The sequence below is a fragment of the Camelus bactrianus genome, chromosome 2 (genome assembly GCF_048773025.1).
Source record: "Camelus bactrianus isolate YW-2024 breed Bactrian camel chromosome 2, ASM4877302v1, whole genome shotgun sequence".
Lineage (NCBI taxonomy): Eukaryota > Metazoa > Chordata > Mammalia > Artiodactyla > Camelidae > Camelus > Camelus bactrianus.
This window is the reverse complement of record NC_133540.1, coordinates 28134288-28151712: the sequence shown is the minus strand read 5'-3', so window position 1 is coordinate 28151712 and position 17425 is coordinate 28134288. Positions and strand designations below refer to the sequence as shown.

At 41.7% G+C, this 17425-nt stretch overlaps 1 protein-coding gene across 1 annotated transcript in view; it reads left to right on the top strand.

Moving 5' to 3' along the window:
• The window catches only part of ARFIP1 (ARF interacting protein 1), a 1058373-nt gene that overhangs the window by 83387 nt on the left and 957561 nt on the right, over positions 1-17425 (top strand). The gene's annotated exons all lie outside the window — the stretch shown is intronic.

Sequence of the window (17425 nt, the reverse complement as noted above, 5' to 3'; positions counted from 1 at the left end):
AAAAATACTCAGAAGTAGAATTGCTGGATCATATGGTAGTTCTATTTTTAATTTTTTGAGGAAACTCCACACTGTTTTCCATAGTGACTGCACCAATTAACATTCCCATCAATACTGCATGAGGGTTTTCTTTACTCCATATTCTTGTCAATACTTGTTACTTTGTTGTCTTTTTGAAAATAACCTTTCTGACAGGAGTGAGGTGCTATCTCACTGTGGTTTTGATTTGCATTTCTCTTGACGATTAGTGATGTTGAGCATCATTTCATGTGCTTATTGGCCATTTCAATGTCTCCTTTGGAAAAATGTCTATTTACTTCCTCTGTCCAGTTTTTAATCAGGTTGTTTGTTTTTTTGTGTTGAGTTTTGTGAGTTCTGTATATATTTTGGACATTAACACCTTATTGAAAATACTATTTACAAATATCTTCTCCCATTCAGCAAGCTGCCTTTTCATTTTGTTGATAGTTTCCTTTGCTGTACAAAAGCTTTTTAGTTTGGTGTACTCCCATTCGTTTCATGTTGATTGATTTGCAGATATTGAACCATCAGTGCATCCCTGGGGTGAACCCCACTTGACCACTGTTTATGACCCTTTTCGTATATTGTTGAATTTGGTTTGCTAATATTTTGTTGAGAATTTTTGCATCTATGTTTAGTGATAGTGACCTATAATTTTCTTTTTTTTGTGGTGTTTTTTTTTCCCCTTTACTTTAAAGATATTATTCCAATGTCTTGTCACTTCCATTGTGTCTGATAAGAAGTCTTCCATAATCCTTATTATTCTTCTGTATGCATGTCTTTTTTCCCCTCTGGCTGATTTTAAGGTTTTTGTTTTATCATTGGCTTTGAGCAATTTTATTGGGATGTGATTTGTGTTTGAGATTTGTTTAGCTTCTTAGATCTGTGTATATATAGGTTTTACCAGATATGGAAAAATTTCACCATTATTTCTTCAAATATATATTTTCATCAATCTCTTCCTTACCCCTACTTTTTTTTCAAGGACTCCCATTTCATAGGCCTTAGGCTTCTTAAAGATATCTCATAGCTTACTGAGGGTTTTTTCATTTTTTAAATTTCATTTTTCTCTGTGCACTTGTATGTAGTTTCTATTACTATATCTTCAAGTCAGGTATCTTTTTTTTTTCCTGTATAACGTCTCATCTGCCATAAGTCCATGCAGTATATTTTTTGTCTCGGATGTCTGTTTAGCAACGAGGTCTGTGAAGGTACGAGCATCATTCATCTGGTGGACATTCCGGGTCCTAAAGAAGTTTGCCAAAGTGGGCATTTGGCAGTTCTTTTCTCCATACATTTGCTGACCATCCTTTCTTTACATTTTAATTTTCATCCAAGGTACACATATGTAGTTTAACAAGTCAGATACATGCTTAAAGTATATGGATTACCTAGAATTAGTTTCAGCTGCATTTACTAGAAACCCCCAAGTAACAGTGTCTTAAATATATAAGGCTTATTTTTTATAGTAAAAGCTGTTTAGGTGCTAGAGAGTCCAGGGCTTGTTTGGCAATTCCTGATGTTATCAGAAACATAAGCTCCTTCTAGCTTTCTGCTTCTCTGTCCTTAGTCACAATAAGCTCCAGCCATGCACGTCTGCATTCCAGGAAGCAGACAGGAAAAAGGGAAGGATAAAAGCTAGATGATACCCACCAGCTTCTGCTTACATCTCATTGGCCAGAATGAACATTGCAGCAGCTAGGTGCAATGGTGACAGAGAAACCTGGGGTTTTATCTTAACATACTGCTCTCCTGAATAAAATTGGGATCCTATTATCAAGGAAAAAGAGAAGAATGGTATGCAACAACATTTCTGTCGTAGTTTCTAAGAAAAACCATCCATCCTCTGTGCCATCTTCCTTCTTATTCGGATTCCCACTTCCTATTTAGAGGGAACTATTTTCAACCCTTTCATCTGTTTCTCCTAATTTGACTTTCATATTCAGACAAAGACAACAACATTGTTCTGCTAATCATTTTCTTCTTTTAAATAGTATCTATTTATTTTACTGTGGAAAATGAGACGTTTACCTCTCTTGCACCCTCGTGCCTATACTGTTCCCAGTTCCCTTCACCCATTCGTCCTGATTTTGTTCACTCAGTACTTAAGGTTTATATTATTATGACCATGTTATTAGGAGTCAAAGCTGGGTTATGTAGTATATTGTAGTTACATATTTTAAAAATTTTAAATTTTTACCAAATTATGTTTTCCTTTGCTTAGGTTTGTAGCTTCCCAATTTATGCATAAGCTTTTAATTTCCATATAAGTTGCATCTCAGTACAGCCAAATATAAAATTGTCGATCAGTTTCATCTTTGTTTTAGAGACAGGCTTCTGGAGCCCTCTGCTCCCTGTTGTTCCAATGTGGGTCGGCTGCTCCCTGGTCCTGATACACAGCTGTCTCCCTGAATAACCCTATCGTCTTCTTTATCGTCCTGGGGATCCCCTTCACTTCATGAATGTGTTGGATCTACTGTTTCCTTGTTCCCATGCTGTGTCTTCTTTCTTGGTTTATTTCCTTGTTTGGGGAAGGCACATCTTCTTGTAGCTTCTTGAGAAAGGACACATTAGCAGTAAATATTTTTGAGATGCATATTTGACAGCATCTTTGTTTGAACCCCATACTTAATTGACCATTTGGATGGGCTTAAAACTCTAGCTGGAAATCATTTCCCCCAGAATTTTTTTTTCTTCCCCGTTTAGACTTTTTAAAGGCATCGCTCTATTCTAGTTTTCAGTGCTGCTATTGATAAGTGTGGGTTCCATTTGCTTCTCAGCCTTTGTATGTCCCCTGTTTTTTTTCCCCGCCTCTGGTTGATTTTTGGATCTTTTCTTTATTCCTAGTGTTATGAAATTTCAAAACGTTGCCTCTTTATGTGGGTCTTTTTTCATCTCTTGAATTGGACATTCCATTGACGATCTCAATCTGGAAATTTATGTCTTTCAGTTCTGGATAAAAATTTTGAATTATTTGGCTGGCAGTCCCCCCTCTGTCTGTTCTCCCTTCCCACAGCTCCTACCATTCAGATGTTGGGCCTCCTGCATTGATCATCTTCTGTCTCAATAGCTTTGCTATTGTGCATTTATGCTCTGTTTATGTACTTGCTGTCATTTTTGTATCATTTCAAGAAGAAGTAATGGTAAATACAAGCATCCAGGCCTCTGTCATTAACTCTAGTTCTAGTTCGAGGGTTCTAACCCTCTGTCTCTTTTCAGGTATCTTTATTGCAGGTAAGGGTGGTATTGCAGAAATCCGTATGGTCTCTCTGAGATGAGAGCCAGATTTCCTTTAGCTGGTCCAATTCTCCCACCTATCAGACTTGGCTTCAGGATGTTTACACAAAGTAGAAACAAAGGCCAGTGAACGAAAGTAGAACAGGACCAGGTACAAGCCCCTTGGGCATGTTATTTACTCTCTCTCATAAGGTTTATTCATTCCAGAAATAAGGGACAGCAGGGCCCACCTTTTACATCTCAGGGTTGTTGTGATAATCAAATGAAGGCATGTAAGTGAACATTACTGGAAAGATACATAGTGCTGTATTAGTGTGAAAGATGGTAATGCTCAGAAAGGAACACAGGCCCTCCTAATGAGCATTTAATTAAAATTTGTGATTGCTATTTTTGGCCAGGGAAAACTAAAGAGAGCAAGAATAGAAAAAGCAAGACTCAGGTAAGACACTATTCAAGGTCAGTAGCAGGCCAGGTCACAGAGGAAGCTCTGAGCTGTGGATGGAGCAGAGGCAGACAGACACACAGACAGACTGATTTCACACTCTGATTTCAGAACTCGTTGGGCCATCCGCGGTGTCTTTGCAAAACGAGGGAAATAACGCCTACTTGGCCGTGTTGCTGTATGGAACAGACTTACAGAGATAAAAATACGTGTAAAGCCCCTGGCACGAAGCTGGCATTCAAAACATGATAGCAATTTTCAGTGGTTAGGGGTTTGCTGGTTCTGGAACCAGGTGTGTGTGTTCCATCACATCTTACCATTTATGAGTTGTGTGATTTGAGGCAAGCCACTCAACTGCTATGGGCCTGTTTGTTCATCTGTAAGATGGGATAGCAGCAGTAGCCACCCTGTAGGGTGGTTGTGAATATTAAGCACAACCTGCAGTCAGTGGAAAGTGTCTAGAATGGGGCCCTGCCACATAATCACCCCTCAGTGAGTACGGGCTACTATTATTGTTATTAGCTGCTAAGCAACAAAGCAACTCTTTCAACCATGCATTGAGTCCTCATTTGGAGACCAAATAAAGTCACAGATGGAGCTTAATTTGTGTGCTAAAATAAATTTGCACATAATAAATAAATAGAGATGACTTGTTTTGGTACCAGGTGGCTCATTATCTAAAGGGCCTTCAGTCCTGTGCCCCTGGTCCCCTAGGGAGGGAGCCAGGGGGGAATGGAGTGAGAGCATTTGAAGACATTCTGATGTCAGGGCTCTGGGCCAAGTCCTGATTCTGTCCTGAAAAGTGGAAGCCTGAAACTGGGAGACAGCAAGGGGGAGAGGGATGAATGATGTCCCAGTCAGAATTTCTGACTTCATGGTCCTGCCTGAATAGCTTCATGTATCACGCCCTTTCCATTTGATGCAAAAACTGAGAATTTATAGAACGTACTGAACTTGGCCCTCCTGACTTCAAATATTCCAATACTCATTGCTTACTTCCACCAATGACGAGACCGGCTGTGGAGACGTCTTAAGCCACGCTCCAGCCCCGACTGTACCTGGCTTGCCTTTTACTCTAGGCTGCCTCTGTCCTGCGGATGCCAGCTCTATGCCCTGACACGGTTCCAAATGATAAGGATGGCAGAATGGCCCAAGAGCTCAGTCAGTAGGTGTTGATGAAGTAATCAGCAGGGGGGTAATACAGTGAATACTTCTGTGTTGGTATCATCACATATATATGATACGTGAAGGTAACATGCAGCTTATACTTTAAAGGTAATACTAGTGTTTGCTGCCCTCCCCTAGGCTTACCTACTTACACTGTAGTGGTTTAGGGTTTGTGTCTCCTCTAAAGACGAAACCTCCCAAATGCAGGGGACTTATTTTTCTCATCTGTAATACTTGAGGAACGGATGAATGAATGAATCTCTCCATTCCACAAATATGTGTTGAGATCCAAACAGTGACCTGGCGATATAGCAGGGCTCAAGACAGACAAGGTCTATGATCTCGTGGAGCTTCCATTTTTATAGGCGGAGACAAGTCATGAATGAATAAACGAACAAGGTAGTTTCACATAGTGAATGCAATGAACCCTGCATAAATTCCATCAGTGTGAATTTCTCTTATAAGGAAAATGTAGTGTGTAATTTGGCCCTGAGTGCCTCCTCCGTGCAACAAATCTCTACAGAGGGAAGAAGTGTAGACTGCGAGAATTTATCTAAATTACTAAACTGTAACGATCTGGTCCTCCAAATGAGACAAGCAGCAGTCTTGCATAAATGTTTCAGCTTGGCCTGCAATTTACTAATCGGAGGCTGGAGATGACTTGCCATAAAACTACACAGGCTTTTAACTGATAGGTTTACAGAGGGTTCAGCTGCAAAACTGTGCCCTGTAATTGGAAGTTTAAAGGCACAAATCGCAGATCATTTAAATAAAAAGCTCAATATTCCTTCCACGTCTCCCCCTTCTAAAAGTTGAAGGAAAGCATCTCTGTCAGAAATAATCTGATATAGGCCTGTAACTCCCAGGGTAGGAAAAAACTGACTGTTATTGACAACTAAGACCTTACCCACAGCACTTTTAACTTCTAAGTGTCTGTAAGAAAAAAAGTCTTTCTTAAAAACACGATAAATGGGTTTTGAGAATACCACCCTACATGTCTACACGATGAAAGGAAAACAAACTTAATTAGCCTAGACCAAATTTCACCCTTTGATACACACAGATAACTCCCGCCGAGATAACTATATAAAAACCAAGGCTGTGTTTGGATCTCAGAGTAATGTGTGTTTTTCCAAGAGCAGAAGTTGTTCTCTGTCACGTATCCATATGTAGTGCTTGTATGTACGCTTAGTGTTTCTGTGTGTCTATCCACTGCCTGTGAAGGGAAGATATTTGAGAACTGAATGACTGGTTAAGAGGGCTAAGAGTGTAAGTACTCACCTTCCTTCTTGTTAAACGATCTCTACTTGTGGCTTACATTTCTGGGGTTCGTGCGCGCGCACACAGACTCCTCTGGAGCTTCTCTTCTGATCCTCTGTGATTAGTTGGTAGTCTCCGGGCGGAAAAGAAACGGGATAAATAGGAAATGGGACCATGAAACAGAAGTGTCACCAACCAGGGGACATCCTGCAGTGCTTCCCTCCACGTACATTGCCTGGTCTTCTTTCTGACCTCCGTCCTATTGACAGGGGAGCCAAGAAGAGGGCAGGGGACCATAGGAAGGGCTACTGCTTTTCTTTCAGAGCCATATGCCTCATGTTTAATGCAAACCTTCTGAATCTTGGAACGAAAAGCATTGACACTGCAGGGAGGGGTGTACCTTTAAGTTTGTATTAAGTCAAAGTCCATAACATGATAACAATAAATGATATATTTCATTCTAGGCATCCATGAAAATAGCGAGAATAAATTATTCCAAAGAGATCATTCCTTCGAAAAGAGCTATTATATAATTGGTACTCTTGCCCTTAATGTTTCATTTAGATTTATGGTCAGAACGTTATCAGAACACATTCATCCATGCAAGATACTTCCTGAGAATTTCAATTATTATTTACTCTGTTATATACATCCATGTGCATTTATGAAGCCAGAGGGATCACGTGCATGCAAATTGACAGACAGACGAAAACATCACGCTCCATCTTCTGCAGTGCAATGGTTTTTGACAGGCTGATTTCTAGTAGGTGCCCAGTCACTTGGTTTCACAGCTTAGCTATTCATCGTCAGACAGGGTGTCTGTGTTTGCCCCGTACACTTCCAGTTTGCAGGAGGGTGCCAGACTGGCATCCTGTCTCGTGACTCGATGACAGCCCCCATTAATAGCACATCCAGTGGTACTAACATCCAGTCCCTCTCAGCTGGGGGGAGTCTGGCAGTTAGTGCCAGTCTGAGGAACCGCACGGGCTGGGGCGAAAATATGCCAGCTCATGCAAAAGAGGGCAACTGTGAATTCACACCCTCTGAGTGCATGCGGAATTTCAGAAGGGGAGCTTTGAAACAAAAAGGGCGAGGGAGGATCATGGGAAAAGACTCTTATGGTGTCTGCCATCCTCACTTTGTGAAATCTGGGGTGAAACAAAATCACTATTGTTTCCCTCGGCGGGGACCATGCCATGGCTCTATGCTCTATTTATCCCGCAACACATTGCTAGTTCTTAATGATTATCATTATCATTATTAATGATGGTAATAATTGACAACATGGTAAATAACTTGAAAGGAGCTAGTTTCCTGGAGGAAAAAAAAAAAATAAGTCACTGTAATAATGGCTCTTTTACACAGTAATAAATAGCACATTTGTGTCTTGGTATTTGAAATTATGTCTTTGTTTGCTGAGGCCGGAGGGCATAGGGTGCAATTTTGAAATCCAATAATTGAGCAAATGAATTAGCATTAGGAAAAGGGTGCATGTTAATCAAAATCAGCCATTTGGACTTTGGGGCCTTAATTGCATCTACATTTTCTGTTTCCTTCTTTCTTTCTAATGTCACTTATTTCTGGATTTGTAGTGCCTTCTCCAAAAGAGGAGAAGAATGTTGCTTATTGGGAGCTGAGATTTTAGGTTATGCCTCATAAAAGGATGTTTTCTGAAGGAAATACCATTTAACAGGGGTAAAGCCTAAAATGCAAATATACCAGAAGGGAAGGCTGAGAAGGGCCCGGGGAGCTGCTGATTCTCGCAGCTTCTCTCCCTGAGTTTAATCCGTCAAGAGTAGGAGAGAGTAGGCAGACCTGGTAACCAGTCTCTGAAAAACAGAAGGTTAATATGTTTCTTCAGAAGACTTGCCAAAGATACTGCTCAATAGTCCGATTGAGAAAAACATGTGTGTCTTTCTACCTGGACTTGGAAACGTTTCCCTGCATTGACCTGCAAGGTAAGTCATTTCAATTAAACTGGAATTAGGAAAAAAAAAGCACTTCCTGCAACGTGAAACAAGAGCTCAGGCTTTTTCCCCTCTACTCTTTCTGTGATTTACAGCGACATCTAATATCGGAATAAAAACTCAAAAATGATCTATGGAGCTCAATGTACACTTCTTTTAGAAATGGTCTAGCACGAAGGAGTACTTGTGCCTGAGCTCATATGTTTGCAAAGATGGCAGAGTTGATTTTACCTTGAATCCCCCCTGGAATTCCAAATACACATTCTCTGGGATATGCATTTAGCCTCAGAATCTGGTAGAAAAAGATAGGAATCCATTTCCACTAAGAAATCCTTTCTTGAACTATCAGCTCGGCAGATAAAGTATCAGCTTGGTGGAAGTAATAATAATAAAGATGATAATATCTCATTGAGAACAGATTGAGCCACATTTCATCCGCTTTTTCCCACCGAACATCATGGCCGTCTTGTAGCACATCTCCAGATGATGAATTTTCATTGCTCCCTGATGTTGCGTTTCCTGGGGCTCCTCCACGTAAGTCCCTAAAGCAACACACGCAGACTTGGAGAATCATTGTTCCATCTCCTGTTCTCAAGATTCGTCATAAATTCCTCGTGTCTTTTGCCCATATGATTGGAAACGGTTTTGCCCTACACTTTGAGACTGAGTTCCATCTTGGAACTCAAGTCCACTGTAGGCCTGGTTTCCTTTTGGAGCCATGAAACAGGTTCTGTGGATGGAAAAATCTCTTTTCTAGGTTTTCTGCATTGTTCTGGCTGAGCTGGCAACTTCATGCAGCTGCTGCCTCTAGTCACCTCTGCCCCACTCCAAGGAGACAGGGCGTCCCACTTTCTATGGCGGGTCTTTGCTCCCTTCTCTATGTTTCCCAGTACTATGTGAATGCCCTGTTTTAGCACTCCTCACACGGTGCTCTTAGTCCCAGGTCAAGGAGGGGAGGGTACTCAGAGGTAGAGCGCATGCTTAGCATGCACGAGGTCTTCGGTTCAATCCCCAGTATCTCTGTTTAAAAAAATTTTTTTTAAATAAACGAATAAATAAACCCAATCACCACCCCCATTAAAAAGAAAAAGAAACAAAAAAGAAAAACAAAAACAAAAAGAAAAAAGAAGAAGAAGAAAAGAAGTCCTGGGTCAGAGTGTCAGCAGGGTTGATTGCTGCAGGAGTTTCCGAGGGAGAATCGATTCCATGCCTCTCCCCCAGGTCCTGGTGGTGACCTGCAATCCTTGGTCATCCTTGGCTTGTGGCAGCATATTCCAGTCTCTGTTTACTCCTCTGCATGGTGTCCTCCCCTATATGTGTCTGTGTCTCTTAACTTCTTATAAGGACACTAGTCCTATCGGATTAGGGCCCACCCTACTCTTGTATGACCTCATCTTGACTTGTGCAGTGGAGGAGAAATACTTTTCCCTCTACCCTTCTGAGTTCTTATCTGAGACCCCTGTAATAGAAGACAGGTGAAAAGGAGAAAAACAAAGATGTTTATTAACATGTATACCTCGTGTATAAATGGGAGACACTCAGGGGAAAATGAGTAACTCCCTGAGATGGCTTAGAATTTGGGCTTAAATACCTTCTTAATGGGGAAAGGGGAAGGGGGATGTAGGCCTCTTAGGGGAGAGGAAATGATTCTTGGGAAGGATGAATGAGCCCTTGGAAGAATAGATAGATGATGTGATAGATCGTGACTGAGTTCGTCTGGATGTGGTGTCCAATTCCAGTGTCTTCTCCTGTGATGAGTCAACCTTCCCTGATTCATGGAACGCCCAAGGAGGGGATTTATGATAATTGAGTTCCTCTTGAAGGATCTGTCTTTAGCCAGTTCAGGGAAGATCAGAGAAAGCCTCTCCTCACATTTGCTGTTCTCAGTTGCCTCCGATTCAATATGCCAACGTGGCATCTTTCAAGATGGCCTGTCCTGAGCGCCCACAGTCACGTTTACACGTGGTGGTGTGCTCTGCTCCCCTTCACCTGATTACATCTGCGATGACCTTGTTTCCAAACAAGGTCCCATTCTGAGGTGCCAGTGGTTAGGACTTCAACATATTCTGGGGGGACACAGTTCAACTCACAGCAGAGTTACAACCTTTGTGCTGTCACCTTTTCCTACTGCACTGTGAGCCCCTAGAGGACACTTCTGCGTCTGCTGTATATGTCCCAGCACCTGGTACACCACAGTCCTCAATAAAGGATGTTTAATGAATGAATAAGCAAATGTGTCTTCACAATTACGGGGTTGGGAGGTGGAGAAATGTTGGTACTTGATAGAAAAGAGCCCCGCCTCTTGCCTGGGTGTCTAGAATTCTCTGTTCTGCAGCATATTGACCGGAGTGCCTACAGACACTACAGCTTCACTTTGTAAAACTAGTTTCACTATTTCAACAAACCTTACAGAGATGGTGCGTGTTTCCACAGCAAGGCTGCAGCGGCTAACCAAAATGTCAGGTTTCTTTGCTCTTGACTCAGAATTTCTATTTGGTGGGAACTGAGAGCCTCTCAGAGACTTCTCTGCCCGACGGCATCGCAGGGCCCATGCGCAGGAGCCAAGTTCTAAGTCGGGTGGTGTCTTCCAGAGCCCTGAACAGAAGGTGGGAGCCGAAGCCCACTCTTGTCCTTGGTGCTGCGTTCACATACTCATCCCCCGCAGCGGCCGCCCTTGTCTGGTTCAGAGCTGCTCTACAGCCCCTCTCTCTGTCTCTCTTCTTCCTCCCCTCTCCCATCTTCCCCAGGCTTCTGTTGTTTCTGTTCTTTAACTTCCCCTGCCTGACATCCTCCTCTTACCTAACAACAAGCCTCACCAGTCTTAGGGAGAAAGGGATAGCTTCTCACCACAACAGCGGAGCCCTATGGCTGGCCCTTCCTAAAGTGGCTATTAGAGGACTTTGGAAAATCCTCTCCATCCAAATGCCTGGCTGGTAAAGCTATTGTTTGGCTGCCTAATCCTATTTTGCAGGTTACAAGTGACTACCAGCTTTCTCCTTTCTCTTTGTTACTTCTTGGGCAAATTCTAATCTCCCCCGTGGCAGATGGACACCGTGGGCCTGCTAGTACAAAAGCAAACAGGAAAAGCTAATTAAACAACTTTCAAAATATCACTTCTAATATACTAAGTAATTACAAGTTACTCAGTGAGAAATGCCAAAGAAGACGTCAACCGGGGCATGACACAGAGAAAGTGAAGTCGGTGAGGAGAGCACGGAGGGCTTTCCAGCCCATCAAACAGCCTTGAGGGGATGTAGGAATTCAGAGTATGCTGCTCCAAAATATGCCACTCTGGTATAAGGATTATTTTGAGCGAAAGGCATTTTGGGGAAAAAAAATTAAAAAGCAGACAAGAAAAACTCTCAGTCCTCCCGCTCTCTACCAGGGAAGGGGAAGAGGACTGTTAATCACCGGAGACAACTCTATAGACTCTTAGCAATTCAGAGGTGGCAGCGCCAGAGAAATATACAGGGCAAACCTCGCCAGGACAGCCCTTCTCTTCCATTAGTTTCCGCCATATATTTACCTTCCCACAGTCTGCTTCCTCTAAACGCCTACAGACCTTTTACTTCGTCTTGTCACTTCGCTACAAAATTTATTGTTCTTTCACTAAGATGCTGTCTAAGCGCACGTTCTAGCCATCCCTTTGAGTTACTTATTGCTGAGTACTCTTTTGTGTATATGTAATGCCCACGTGAATAAGCTTCTGTTTGTTTTTCCCTTGTTAGTCTGGTTTTTTTTTTTTTTTGTCAGTCTAATTTGCAGTCTAGTCAATGAACCTTAGATGAATTTTTTTAAAAAAGGGTTTTCTCCTCTACAGAGGAAAATAACTTAGGGGAAGTGACCCAGGAGATTGTGCTGTGGTCTTCATTAAGGCATGGACCACATTTCACCACAGCCTTGACCAGTTAGTCACTTAACTTTACTCTACGATTTCCCCCATTTGTTTCAGATGGACAAGCGTGTTCCTCAGGACCCTTGGCCAAAGCTTGTGACCCGCTTACCAACCCTTATCTGGTGATTTTATTTGTTTTTTTTAAATGTTTCAAGAACCTGTCATTTTCATGAAGGAGACTGGAGGAGGGAGGAGGAAAAACCAGTTTTCTGTGATGCTGTGGCTGCTCACTGGAATCACTTTGAGAGCTTAAAAATATATATATATATTTATATTTGTATATACACACATATACATGTCAGGATGTAAGAGTTTGTTATTGCTTAAGCTATGGTTTCTGGGACAGCACTGATCAGGCGCTGAATTCTGGGAGAATTCCTTTTGTATTTCTGAACTTAAGTTGGGTCCATGATACTTCTATTCTGGGTGTTGGTGTTGTGGACGAGAGGTTCTTGTCTTGTCACAGAAAGAATTCAGAAACAAGACACAGAGGTCAAGAAAACAAAGCAAGGATTTATTAGGGATAGATAGAATGCTCTCAAGGAAAGAGCCTGCAGACCCAGGCGGGTCGCTGCCCCGAGTTTCCTTGACAAGCTCGTTATAAGGGTGTAAAAATGAACGGGCAGCATTCATTGGTGGGGAGGGGTTTGGGGTCATCTCTCCTGGTCTTCATCCCAGCTCCACCTTCCCAGGTGGGGAGGAGGGATTTTTTTTGTCTTTACAATCGGGAAGTTGGATGAGGTCATAATGAACAAAAGGTTACATTTGGATGGAGGTCATAATGATTGAAAGGTTATATCAGGATGGTGGGGATTCCTGTCCTGTCCCACCCTTCTGCCTCCAGGGCACTTATCAATCCAGAAGGTATGGTCCTTTATCATTCCGGAAGATTCTGTTTTTCTTGGTCTGTCCAAGGACCCCCATTGTTCACAAGATGCATGGTTTTCTGCCATTTGGCCCATGTCCCCCTTTCTCTACTCATATCTAGCTACTTGCCTTCTCTAACATTGGTATTGGCATGTGTTTGGGTGACATTCCTCAGCCACCGGTACACGTCTCTTCCCAAACCTTGGCGTCACATATTTGACTTTAGTGTGAGCCTGTTCTGCACCATTAGACAGCTGGGGACCGCTGTGTTGGGACCTGCAATGTCATCCCACCCAGTGTCATGGACACCTGAGTGAGAACTGATGCCAAGATCGCCACATGCACAGCGCATGTCTTGTTACAGCCGGAAGCCTTGGGGCTGTGTGTGAGGGCTCAAGTTCAGAGCACTTCTCTCTATGAGATGCTAGAACTATCTAATGATATCTGCTCTCTCTATGGTTTTTGGCAACATAACACTTATATTTCCATTTTGCCCATGAGTGATAGAATTAAGAATAAGATCATTCCTTGGAATTCTACAGCCTGCTTTTATTCTGATCTCTCCAAATTAACAGACCAGATTCACTTATGTTCACTTGTGGCCCTTGAGAGTTTGACATCATGGCGACTGGGATTTGAGTCCTTATTGATGGGTAGGTGAGAAAGAGCCCAACAGGAGCTAAGGATAAGAAAGTACCTAGCAGGGGGGCTGCAGGAGCTAAAGGACGTGTGGATTTTCTGAACCGTCAGCTTGATTGTTCATTATTTTCTTCTTTTATTTACTGGTTAAAAAGACACTACTGCACACCATTCAGTTGGATAAGCTCTGTGGGTGCCTGGCTCATTATAGGTGGCCTCCAATATTTGTGGAGAGAGTAGATTAGAAAACGGTTTGTAGAAGGAGCTCCTCATGATTGGCCCTGACCTGCTCCTTGGGTCCTAGACTTCCTGACCCAGCACCTCTGTAATGACTGTGGCTCAAAGGCTCCTGCTTCCTCATTTCTCCAGCTGCCTGTCATCCTTCTCCACTTGTTGGGATGGACATCTTTTCTGTCTCACTCCTACATCCTTGCCACGTAAGCCTTTGACTTGTCAGTCATGACATTCCCATTTATAAATCCATTTTTATAGCTCTTCATCTGCTAGGAAATATTGGGGTTAACTTCAGTATTGTTTGTACCTGAATTATGCTCTGCTTTCCCATCTGTATCTTAATTTTCTATATACTTTGTTCTTGGTTTTTGCCTGGTTTCTATTCCTTCTCCATTTTTCCCCAGCTGCTATTTTCTTGTTCATACATAGATCAGGATTAAGAATGAGAGGTAGTGAAAAACTATTTTAGAGAAAAATTGTGATAAAGATATCCATACATAACTAAGGGAATTTTTTCTTTTTATTAATTCTGATTTATGCTCTGCATTTTGCTAAGGTGATAAAAAGAAGCAACTGAAACCAACTCTGTTGTTAGGGTCCTGGTCAGCCCCTTGGCTCCCCTGGCAAGGGCCTAGCATATAGGAGGCCCTTCATAAATGCTTACTTAATGACCAGAAAGAAAACAGAGAGGCTTTTTAAAACTCGAATTATTCAATGAAAAGATTGTAATGGAAATGGGGGAAAAGATTGAAATGGAAATGAGATTTTGGAGTTCTCTGTAAATCCTGTTTCACATTCCTGCCTTTTCCCATCAGCATTGATCATTGAAAATTGACTGCATTTAATTTCAAATTTATTAATTGCTATACAATTTATTTTTTCTGAAAAATCAGTGTAGTTTGGCTACTTAGAAAATTGATTTGTTCAATTAATTTTCAAACTTTGGACTCATTTTTATCTTAGAAGCGTTTTATACTTTCGAATGTTTCAAATAAATTACCCCTCTAAAACTACTGGAAAGTTAATAGTAAAACTTAATGTAACAAAAAAAAAAAAAAAATCTCATTTCGTGGAACCCAATTTTCCAGAGATGTAGGCTTTATTAAATGAAAATGACTTCCAATCTGTAGTGTAAAATCTGCCTTCCACTCAAGGCGATGGCCGAGGCATCCGTATTAGTGTCTCAGGAAATTTCCCTTCAGTGAATCGACCTTTAAACACCCTCCATTACATGCATTAGTTGGGATTTCTGTTCCCTGAGCTTGTTCATTTCATGTAGTTTTCCTGTTCTCAGCCTCTTTTCTCCTCACACCATCAGATCTGAGATTTATTGTGCCACTCAAGTTTCCCAGTTACCTCCCCCTTCCTCAGTTTACAAGAACCACTCAGATTTTCTCTAGAGACGTCTTTTTCTTCTCAAGCTCCCTTTTCTTCTTTTGTAGGTTAGGCATTTGTTGATGTATTTCCTTGGTGGTCAGCATTTGTTACCCAGTGAAAATGCCGACACCTGCAAGTTTCTTCCTAGGTGTCACAACATTTCCCGAGAACAATGGGCTGATTTCCATATTTATAGAATATTATTTTTAATGGAAGTGCCCTTGACCCTGACCTGCTCTGTAAAAATGAAATTTTGTTTTATTTTCTCTCATCTTTGTGCCAGGTCTTGAACCCAATGTTTTTTATAGTTGAAAGCAATGTTTCTAGCTTTTCTCCTCCCTCTGATTCATACTGGCAGTTTTTACTTGGATCTTCAGTTAATTTTAGCATAAACTTAACATAACAAAGTGTAATCAGTTGGCTGTGAGATTGCCACGGGTGTCTGTGGATTTTTAACTGTACAATCAATGAGTTTACTTCAGGTTGTGTGTCCCAGTGTGAAAGATGAACTCATTGCTTAGAAGCCTGGAATTTGCCTATTTGATGGCAGTAGTTACTTATAAATAGATGAAATAGTTACTTAAAATGATGAAAGAAGGGTGAGGGTATAGCTCAGTGGTAGAATGCATGCTTAGCATGCACGAGGTCCTGGGTTCAATTCCCAGTACTTCCATTAAAAAATAAATAAATATATAAAAACCTAATGATCACCCCCCCACACACACACACACAAACAACAACAACAAAAAAACCACATCAAAAAATGATGAAAGAAATAGGGAGAAGTCATCAGGGGCAGAGATGGAGAATCCATTGCAGACTCGAGATTGCCCTTACATAATGACTATTAAAGAACTTAATGCAATGTTTTCCAGTATCCAGCAATGAGCCACATCTTAAGCCAGATTTTTTTTTTTTTTAATATTGCAGTGAAATTTGAGTATCTGTCCCTTTTCCTCACTTTCTACAACCCAGGAAAGGAGAACTTAATAACAGTTTAATACAACAGATTTTCTTCATCCCCTGCTGCTGAAGGTGAGATGTCAGATCTGCATCATCATTCACTGAGATTTTTAGCTCTCAAGAACCAGTGGTTGTGTCTTCATTTCCTCCACGTCCACCTCTCCAAATGTTAAAAATTCTGTATGCATTTGAAAATGGGTGTCTACACCAGCTATGGGAAAAAGAAAATAAGCAAGCAATTCTCTGCCTGAAGTTTCAACGTGAACATTGGTCTCGGGCATCTGCAGCCCCCATGGCAGCCCCTGGCTGGTCCTAACTGCTCTGCCTCCCAGATGGAAATCTTGGCCAAATTCCAGTTGGCTCCAATTTGATGCAACGTCAGTTCCGAGGACAAAAGACAAGTGAGTGTGCTGCACACCATTTTCTTGTTCCAAAAGTGAAGTATTTTCAAGGAGGTCACACTGTCCCTCTTCAAACCACTACAGTTTCCCTGAAGTTCCTTAATGGGAGTGTGTCATTGTCACTAGACAGTGTCACATATTGGGGCTCCAGATAGCTGCTAGTCAACACTAGATCCCAGTGAGTGACTTCTTAGTGTTCCTTTTCTCAGGTTTAAATTGTGCCTGTTTCTCCTGCTTAGCACCACGGGCATTTAATGGATTTTCAATACCAACTCAATAACCTGGTATCTCCAGTGAAAATGTACGAAAATATTTATCTGAAAGTTGCATTCTTATAGAGAACTAATCCCTTTGGGCTTACTTGTAAGAGTGACTTATTTGCAGAAAGCCAGAGGCACACTTGGAGGGGAAGGGGTGGTAAGTAGGACATCCTGGGGGAACCCTTTGCAGGATGGGATGGCCCCATGTACCAGGCCGACTGGAGGTTCTGAGGCTAAGCAAACAAGAATCCAGTGCTTGCTCAAGCCTAGAATCAGAAGGGCCAGTAAGCTTGAGTGTTTTAGATAAGATTCTGTGTTTGCAACCCTGCATCTCTGTAGAGAGAATTTCCCAGTGTTCCTCTTGATGGTCTTCTAAAGTGATTTACGAGACTTCAGAGAGACACTTGTCTGAAATGGGGTTCCTTGCAGATTAATTATGATGGCAAAAATAGCGTGCCCACATCTGTTGGAAATGAAAGGTTGTTGGAATAAGGAGTTCATAAAATCGTCCATTCAGATCCCCCCTTTTTGAACAAAAACAAGTCAACAACAACACACACACACACACACACACACACACACACACACAAAAGATTGGAGGGAAATGCATTGAAATATTCACCATGCTAATCTAAAACTGTAGCATCTTATTTTCTTTTTTTGTACTAATATGTATAAACTTTCTATAAAGGGCA